Below are 9505 nucleotides of genomic sequence, written 5' to 3'. Positions count from 1 at the left end.
TGGTAACGTTAGAACCAAATTAGATGATAAACGTGACGACTAACTTTTCTATCGTCAACCTCCCTTACTTATGCAGCAATATACCTTCGTCACCTGCATACGGAGTGTATATATCTCAGTTGATTCGACACGCAAGAGCATGATCTACATATGAACAATTTCTAAAACTTTGTAAATTATTGACAAGCAAGTTGATGAAACAACAGCAGTCTCGTTTAAAGTCATCATTTCGAAAGTTCTATAGTTGATACAATGACATTGTCAGGAAATACAATTTATCAATGAGTCAAATGCTGACTTACGTTTTTCATACCAATGGTGAAAGGAACTTTAGGAATGATAAAAAAAACATTATAAAACGTCAATATTTATATTTTTTTTTCTTTTACAGTTTATCATGTTCTTAAGCTTAGAAACACTCTGTAATGATATAACTTGCCATTATAATGAAAGATGTAGGATATAAAGTCAAACTTTGTGCAAATAACCCTATATATTTTAAGTTGTTATAGAATGTATATGAAGTGACAGACTATATGCAACCTAAAATAAAAAATATGTACAGAATTACCATAAAATAACATGTTTCAAATTGTACTTAAAAAACATATCATGTTTTAAATAGTTCGCAACACTTGGTTTATTGAATTATCAAGTTGCGACAAAAAGTGAATGACTTTAGTGTTTTCGACTTGTCGTGACTACTTGATTGCCCTATTTTTCTTGGAAAACACATTTAAGTAAAATATTTTAATTTAAATGTGTACAGTTAACTTTGACGAAGAAATGACAACCCTTATTTTACTTTAATTCCATACATTTTTTAAGAAATACAAGAAAAATGTAAATTCTTATCCCTGGGGTTAGAAAGTGTAAAATATAACTTAACATTTGGTGAACTTTATGTACTGTTGTATTTGTTACAAAGTCGTCTACGAGTAAAATAAATAGAAAACAATATGTTTCTAATTGTTTTCAATACTTGGTTATTCGAAAAAAAAAAATGTCATAATTATTTAAGAAGGACTTAAATGATTTCGACATGTCACGATATCAGATATGTCCTTAATTTTATTGATTGCGTATAAAATTAATTTTTTCTGCTTCATACTTCTACGGTTAAGTAAGGGAAAGGAAATTGAAGCCTTATTTCTCTGTAATTCCCTGTTTTACAAGAAATACAAGAAAAATGTATATAGTTGGAACTTAAAAAACACCTAAAATGCTACTTACCTCTTAGCAGAGGTCATTTGGAGGGAAGCTGTCAAATATTTCTTCTAATTTCAGGTTATTCATATTCAATGAGGATTGATTTTTCTGTTATTCTAAAATATAAAATGATGTATAAGAAGAAATTAGCCAAAAAGGGAATGCAGTATACAGACACCCTCAAATGAATCACAATAAATTCCTTACCTTTTTTTCACGATGTGCACTGGTCAACTGCTACTGGTAGACTAACCACGAGCTTCAGCACTCGCCGGTATTTATAGTCCCCCAAAGACGCTGAGTCTTCGTCTTTGTCTTGGTCACTACCACGTTAAATGTTACATAGCCAACACACTAGGAAGCATCTGATTGATAACTACTTTGCATATTATTAATTTGATCAAGCAAATTTCTACGACAATAATATATCATGTTTCAAATTGTTCGCAATACTTGGTTAGTCGAAAAATGATGTCGCAACCTTTGAAGAATGGCTTTATTGATTTCGACATGTCACGACACCTGATTTGTACTTATTTCTGTTGATTGCGTATAGAACTTAAATATTTTTATTTATACCTGTTTACAGATTATCATATTTTTAAGCTTAGAAACACACTGTAATGATATAACTTGCCATAATAATGAAAGATGTAGGATATAAAGTCAAACTTTGTGCAAATAACCCAATATATTTTACATTGTTATAAAATGTATATGAAGTGACAGACTATATGCAACCTAATTTAAAGAATCATACAGAATTACAATAAAATAACATGTTTCAAATTGTACTTACAAAATATATCATGTTTTAAATAGTTCGCAACTCTTGGTTTATTGAATTATCAAGTTGCGACAAAAAGTGAATGACTTTAGTGTTTTCGACTTGTCGTGACTACTTGATTGCCCTATTTTTCTTGGAAAACACATTTAAGTAAAATATTTTAATTTAAATGTGTACGGTTAACTTTGACGAAGAAATGACAACCCTTATTTTACTTTAATTCCATGTACTTTTTAAGAAATACAAGAAAAATGTTTATTCTTAAGCCTGGGGTAAGAAAGTGTAAAATGTAACTTAACATTTTGTGAACTTTATGTTCTGTTTTATTTGTTACAAAGCAGTATACGAGTAAAACAATTAGGAAACAATATGAATCTAATTGTTCGCAATACTGCACTGGTTATTGGAAAAATTATGTCGTAATTATTTAAGAAGGACTTAAATGATTTCGACATGTTGTGATAACAGATATGTCCTTTATTTTATTGATTACAAATAAAATTAATTTTTTCTGCTTCATACTTGTACGGTTAAGTAACGGGAGGGAAATAGATGCCTTAATTCTCTGAAATTCCCTATTTTACAAGAAATAAAAGAAAAATGCATATACTTAGAACTTAAAATACACCTAAAATGCTACTTACCTCTTAGCAGAGGTCATTTGGAGGGAAGCTGTCAAATATTTCTTCTAATTTCAGGTTATTCATATTCAATGAGGATTGATTTTTCTGTTATTCTAAAATATAAAATGATGTATAAGAAGAAATTAGCCAAAAAGGGAATGCAGTATACAGACACCCTCAAATATGTATGTACTTATTCGACCTAGTTTTTCGTTCATTTTTTTTCGTTTTATTTTCCTTGAATTTTTTTCTATTTAAATGCCAATCAACACGTTTAAAAACCTGAAGACATTTGATTCTTTTCTTTTGTGATACTTGGTTTCAGGTTGGGAACTATTTCTGCTAGCTGTAAAAAAAATCTTATAGTACATGAAAATGAGCCCGGTTGTAAATACCTTTTTTCGAAAACTGGAATGGGAGGCTAAAATTCCAAGGTACCTGTACTTAATTAGCACAAGGATTTAGACATTTTTTTAAAAAGAAAAAAAAATGAACAAAGGATATATTTTGAAAGCTAACACAGCACCCTTAAATCATGTTCTGGGTTGTTTATGCGTCCTTTGATTGTGATGAATAGCATGCATACATTTTGATTTGTATAACACCAAACCATATGCTTTATGATAAAGCAAATAATTATAACTTTCTTCCTTGGTGCATTAGATGAATCTGTCAGTACGCATGGAAATTCCAATAGATTATTTATAGACCACAAAAAAATTGCTAATAAAAAACTGGGAATCTTTTGAGATATAACTAGAGTTCTTATGTGTAGTCATTTTTTTTGACAGACTAGTTTGCAGATGATTATGACAAAATATTCTAATTCATGAATTCCGTTTTTTGACAAATCAGTCGTCTTTGATAACACAGTGTTTAGTTGATTATTTATTGTCAGGATGTGTGTAAAAATCACAAGGTTTGGTGCTAATGATTTTGATTAATTGCTTGATTGTATATTGTTGAACGTCCCTCTCGATAATTTTAATTTTTCACTCAGATGGAGACGCCACCACTTACCGATGGACAGCTGCAAAGTTTGTCCTATACTTGCCATTCAGGACCATTGAGCAGGGAGTGGTCTTTTTCGTGCCAGCATCTACTGCGACACGGGACCTCGGATAATACGGTGTATTGATTTTATAAATAAATCCCTTTTTCAAGAGAAAGCATCCGAAACAAGCTTGCCCAGGTCCCATCCCTTAAACAATTTCTGTTTCCAAATTATTTTGCCGTTTTCAGGCAGAAGAAATTTTTTTATTTTAGAATCCCACTTTACCCTAGATCTTTTTTTTCACATAAGCATCTTTTTGTTACAAAAGTACATTATTAACTTTTGTAGTTATTCGTATTTGTTAATTTGCATATGAAACGCCCACAAAAAAAACCTCGTTATTAAAAGGTGGACTGTATGACATTGGGTATTGTAAGGAGAGCAGGCCCTGGGTAGTGTCACTGTAAGAATTTGCAGAGTGTCACGACAGGAGATTGGATTCATTTGCACGATGAAGGTAAAGTTTGATTACGAGCAATACTGAAATACTATTGAATTTAATTAATAAAAAAAAAATCTTACAAATAATTTGCTTTACATATCAGTAATAATTCAAGTTTTGCAACCTTATAACGATATAAAAAAAAATATAAAAAATAATGTCATAAGTAATAATATATAAAAAATTGAACGGAAGAAAAGAAGTACTTAGTATACTGTGAGTACTGAGTTATTGGCGAATGGAATCTGGTAAAAATTTGAAAGTTCCAAATTCATTCAAAATCACGCAAAGAAGCCAAATGAATTGCAAACTTTATTTATACCTCATCAAGGTAAATTCTACAATGCAGCCTATCATTTCTAATTGTTTAAAAAATTATGCATTTTTTTTATTGAAAATGTCGCAATTTCCTTCAAAATCATTGATGTAAACAGACATACTAATTTGCATATGACTCATCACCATAGACTTACATACTAAAATTCATCTCTATATCTAGAAAAATTTAAAAGAAAAGATGACGAAAATCAAGAGGACTAATAAAAAGAAATAAAACTTTAATGAGATATGTGGAAATAACAAACAGTATCCGATCTCAAAAGTCCATAAAAACAATACAAAATAGGAGCATAGCAAACACAGACCTCCAAAGCATCAGAAGTAGAATCAGGTGCCTTGGAAGAGTTAAAACATGTCATTCAGTGTTTGACTTTATGATAAATTGTATTTGACGACAAGGTCATCGTTTCGATCATAGAATAAAACATTTAGAACTTACTAAAAGAAGACAATGAACGGGCCTGATGACGCTCTTGCTTCATCAACGTTTTTTTCATAACTTACCTCGTTTAGAAAATGTTCACATGTAGAAAATGCTTTTCCATATTGCATCATCTGAGAGATGTAAAATCCGTATGCTGGTGACACAGGTAAACTGTATGCAGGGAAATTTTCTCCCCTTTCATCCTAATCTTGGATAGGCTAATTTGAAAAGGGACGAATTCAAAGAATACAGTTTAATTTCTGCAACAAAACTGCGACTATGCAAAATTAAAACGGGCCAAATATAAATGTTTGGAAGTGTGAAAGGGCGAAAATAAAGAGGGGAAAAATAACCCTGTATACAGTATTGCGGCATAAGTAAGGGAAGTTGACGATTGAAAACTTAGTCATCACGTTTATCATAAAGCTCAGGTAAGCTTAGATAACCATTAACGTCTTTTGTTTCTAATAAGGGATCCAAATATGAAACAGATGAGTAATGCTCTGTAGTAATACTCATGTTCACCGGGATATATCATATTGACATAAAATTAATATAACTATTATTAATTGACAATGCATCATCGATATATCTAAATGTCGAGTTGAAGGCCATAGCAAGTGTTTTTTTTTTTTCTTTCTATGTAAAAGATTTTGAACAAATTCCGTTTCATATGAATACAAAAAATAGATCTGCTAATAACGGAGCGCAATTGATACCCTTTGGAATTTCAAATGAATTTTTTAAAGATCTGGTATGTTAGAAAACATAGATATTGTCAATTAGAAATTCAAGGATCATTTTGATAATTTCAGAGTACTAACGATATATACATTTATATGTACAATCAGAATATGCTTTTTAACAAAGGAATTTTGCAATTGACCAATGACAAGGCGTGTAAATTTGCAAGTTTCATTTTTATTGAAAAAACAGCAAAGGATGTCAGCAAGCCTGGAATTGTATATAAAGTTAAAAAGTCGTAAGCTTTTATGCTGTTGATTCTAGTAAAATGTGGTGATTTTAACTGTTCTAATGTCCTTGGAATTTTCAAGTTTCTGCATCTAATTTAAACGACTTTTCGAATATATTGTTGAACAATGCTCTTGAAATTGCTTCTTCACTACTGTAAATATCTTTGTTAGGAGTAAAGGAAAAAGGCTTGTAGAAAATTTACTAGAACCCACTATGTATCTTTGTTTGATTTTAATGACTTATCGATGTGGTACTTCAAATTCATATTGGTTGTTTGGATATTAATGAAAAGGGAGCCATGAGTTCAAGTAAGATGTCAAATTTCAATATGAAACAGTGATTCGACAGTGGTAAGTTTAAAAAAAAAACTTAATTGATAGTCCCAGATACAGTCACTAAAGCAGAACGACGTCAGTTTATATGTAAGTGTCTATTGAAGACAGATGATACAAACAAACTTTGGTTAAAAAAAAATGAAAATAACGACTTCAGTCATGCTTTAATGAATAAAATGAACAAGTTTCACCGCGTAGTTTTTAAATTTTTACAAAAATGGAATTTGAAGTGAAAAATATTTGCATAGATTAATAAGGGTGGTTTCAGAGAGGCAGACATTTGAACATAATAGAAGATTCACAATTTCTCTATATATTCTAGAAATATATTATTTACATCATTTTCAACAAAATAAGGCCCAAAAATGTATACCAATCCAGGCACCCATTATTTGTTTGTATCATCTGTCCTTAAGTGTACAATGGGAGTGTTCGACATTGGAGAAATGTTCTAACTACGTAATAAGCCTCAACCTGACCATTTTGTCAGATATTTTTAATTAGATTTTCCTTGGTGCTACATATATGTAGCGTCTTGAAACGTCTAATATCGGACAGTTTTTGGCTTTTAGCCCTTACGTATACATCGGCAACTGTTTGATGTTACGTGCTAACCGTGATTATTCAAAACTCACAAAAGTTTCAAGAAAGGAAATGACGTTGAACCTATAGTAAAATTCACGGAAAAGCGGTGTAGACACAGATAAGCAAACATGAAAAATTGTGGAAAAAATGGGAACACCGAGCATTCACTACCCATGTTTACGTCAAGGAATGGTTTTCACAGCGCGGCGAATCGAAACCGGGCCTACTTATATCAGATCAAACGACTTAATCTACCAGTATTGGACTTTTGCGAGGAGCGCTTACTTTTACAGTTGACGGTTTACTTTTACACTAAGACAATGTACGGAAGCTCTTTTACAATATAAATGTTTAGCTCAACATTCAATTAAACGAAAACAACTTGTTATTTTAATGCACAAATGATTTGTTCTTGAAGAGATTGACAACCACGTTACCACCAACTCCCGGTCTACGCACATGTCTCTTACCTATCTATTATCAATTCTGTACCTTTGTACATGATACAGGTTTAAATGTCGAAAGTAAGTGCTACTCGCAAAATTGCAATAGGCGACCGTGACCGGTTTACTTAATAAGGACACAAAATACGTTTGAATTCATAAATACAAAAATAAGCAACAAATCTTTTAAGCAAGATCTAAATACAACTAATAACTGATATTTACTAAATCGTTCGTAAAATGCACAGCAAAATATAAATGGCTCTATTTAAAATAACCCTTTTCATTTGGTAATTAAAGCTGTAAAGTAGTTGAATATTGATGTTATGAAGAGGAAACGGTCTTTTATGACATCAAAAAAGGATATAGGAAATCTGAAATAGATTTCAGAAATGATAGGCGTCTTTTTTCAATTTCAGAGTGAACCATACGATTGGATTTAGCGAACCTTGAAAATAAAAGAGATTAATAAAGTCCATTACAGGAAGCTTTTGTCTGCATTATTTTGCCCCCCCCCCAGAATGTACTGTTGTATATATATGTGACAGTCTCCAAGGTGCAATATGAAAAATAGTGTTTTGAATTTTTTTCCTATACGTAGGAAACAATGATATTCAAAGGACCACACTTTGAAAAAATTGACAAACATGGTCTATGAAGACAAATAATTAAAAGGTGTGCTTTTGCCGACCGTCTTAGCACTTAGAAATTTTCAAATATTGTGATTTGTTATAACAAAATAATTTCGAAAAAAATCTGATTTTTCACAAGCGGTACTCTGAGGGTCTTTGGAGACAACGCCTGCCAACAATGTGTTGGAAATGCCTCGGAGACTAATTGGGCTCCTTTACTAGCCGACATGTTTTTAAATTTAAATGAAGCAAAATTTATTCGTGAACTTCTACTTGAGAAGAAAAAAAAACACTTCGCGTGGCATCCAACTCAACATTTAGTTACATCGACGATGAATTTACAATAGCTATTTTCATTCATTTATCAATTTGATACATACCCAGTGAACTTGAAATAAAAGACACAAAATAGTCTGTTGCAATTATTTCATATTTGCATTATATAGAAGAAATGGATTAACTAACAAATAAATTGTATGACAAAAGAGATGGCTTCAACTTTTCAAAAGTAAACTTTCCTTATTTATGAAATTACCGGTCTTCAAGGGAATGCTCACTCCTCTATGGCGCCTGATCCCACCTTGGATGTTTTGGAGGTCCGCTTTTACTCTGCTCCTATTTGGGATTGTTTAATGGACTTTAGAGCTTGAATACTGCTCTAACTCCATATATTTCATGATGCTCCGCAATCATCTTCATGCTCCGAGAATGATAGTTTTAAACACAGGCATAATACTAAGCGTTAACTTGATGTTACGGGATTTCAACATCCCTTTGGAAGTCAACATTGCGTAAATTCTATGGTCGTTTAAATGACCTTGTAAGCAAATATAACTCGGTAGTATTGTGGCTACCCTGTTTTATACCAATTTTTAGGCTTCTGTTTAATACTGAATTTGACTATGAAAAGTAACAAAAGGGTTGGCGGCGGGTATGACCTGTCGATTTCAAACCTCTCTAAGGCACCTGATCCCAGCTTTGAAATATCCAATATTCAGTGTTTATGTCATCTTCAAAAATTGTATTGTTTAAAGAATTTTTTGAGTTTTCATTGTTTGTTATCTAACATTTTCATCATATTCATGAAAATTAAAAAAAAGGGCAAAACAAACATTACAATGGCAAAAATATCTTAAACTGAATCTAAGGCATGTAGACCCAAGCAGAGAAACTGATAGGGCGAATTAAAAAGCGAAAAAAATATTTGTTAAATGTAACACTGAGATTTTTTAATAAACTTTTCTTTTAATTAAATAGAGACTGGTGTTCAACAGGTTTGTCAATGATATCATAGTGATATTTGCAGGTATAAGCATGGAAGGAGAGAAGCCAGTTAAGTAAAAATGTAGAAAAAAATGAACTTTTTACTTTTGCCTAAAAATGGTTTTGCATGATGTTTTCTAGGCAATGAGCAGAAAGGTAGTTGGGCTGATAGCTGCTGCCGTTCTTGGTGTAGTAGTTGTTCTGGCTATTACGCTTAGTCTCTCACTCAGAAAGGATAACCAGGAACCTGGAAACCCCAGCTCCCTTTGTAAGTTCATAATTGTTTGCTTTCCGTTTATTTTTTCAAATCAAGTTTAATAGAAAGAAATCTTTGAAAAAGGGTCCCTTAACGGATTTACAAATCCTACCTAGGATTCTAAAACTTCCAGACCTT

At 31.8% G+C, this 9505-nt stretch overlaps 1 long non-coding RNA gene across 1 annotated transcript; it reads left to right on the top strand.

Annotated features, from left to right (window-relative positions):
- Positions 1-2928: 2928 nt before the first annotated feature.
- Positions 2929-9379, top strand: LOC134254060 (uncharacterized). The gene is made up of 3 exons (XR_009989244.1): positions 2929-3053; positions 3620-4130; positions 9253-9379. It is a non-coding gene; the product is annotated as an uncharacterized LOC134254060 (long non-coding RNA).
- The last annotated feature ends 126 nt before the right edge of the window (positions 9380-9505 follow it).

Source organism: Saccostrea cucullata, unplaced genomic scaffold, assembly GCF_032062105.1.
Source record: "Saccostrea cucullata isolate Sc308-1 unplaced genomic scaffold, CSIRO_AGI_Scuc_v1 ctg19257, whole genome shotgun sequence".
NCBI classification, from domain to species: Eukaryota; Metazoa; Mollusca; class Bivalvia; order Ostreida; family Ostreidae; genus Saccostrea; species Saccostrea cuccullata.
This window is presented reverse-complemented; position numbering and strand designations above follow the sequence as displayed.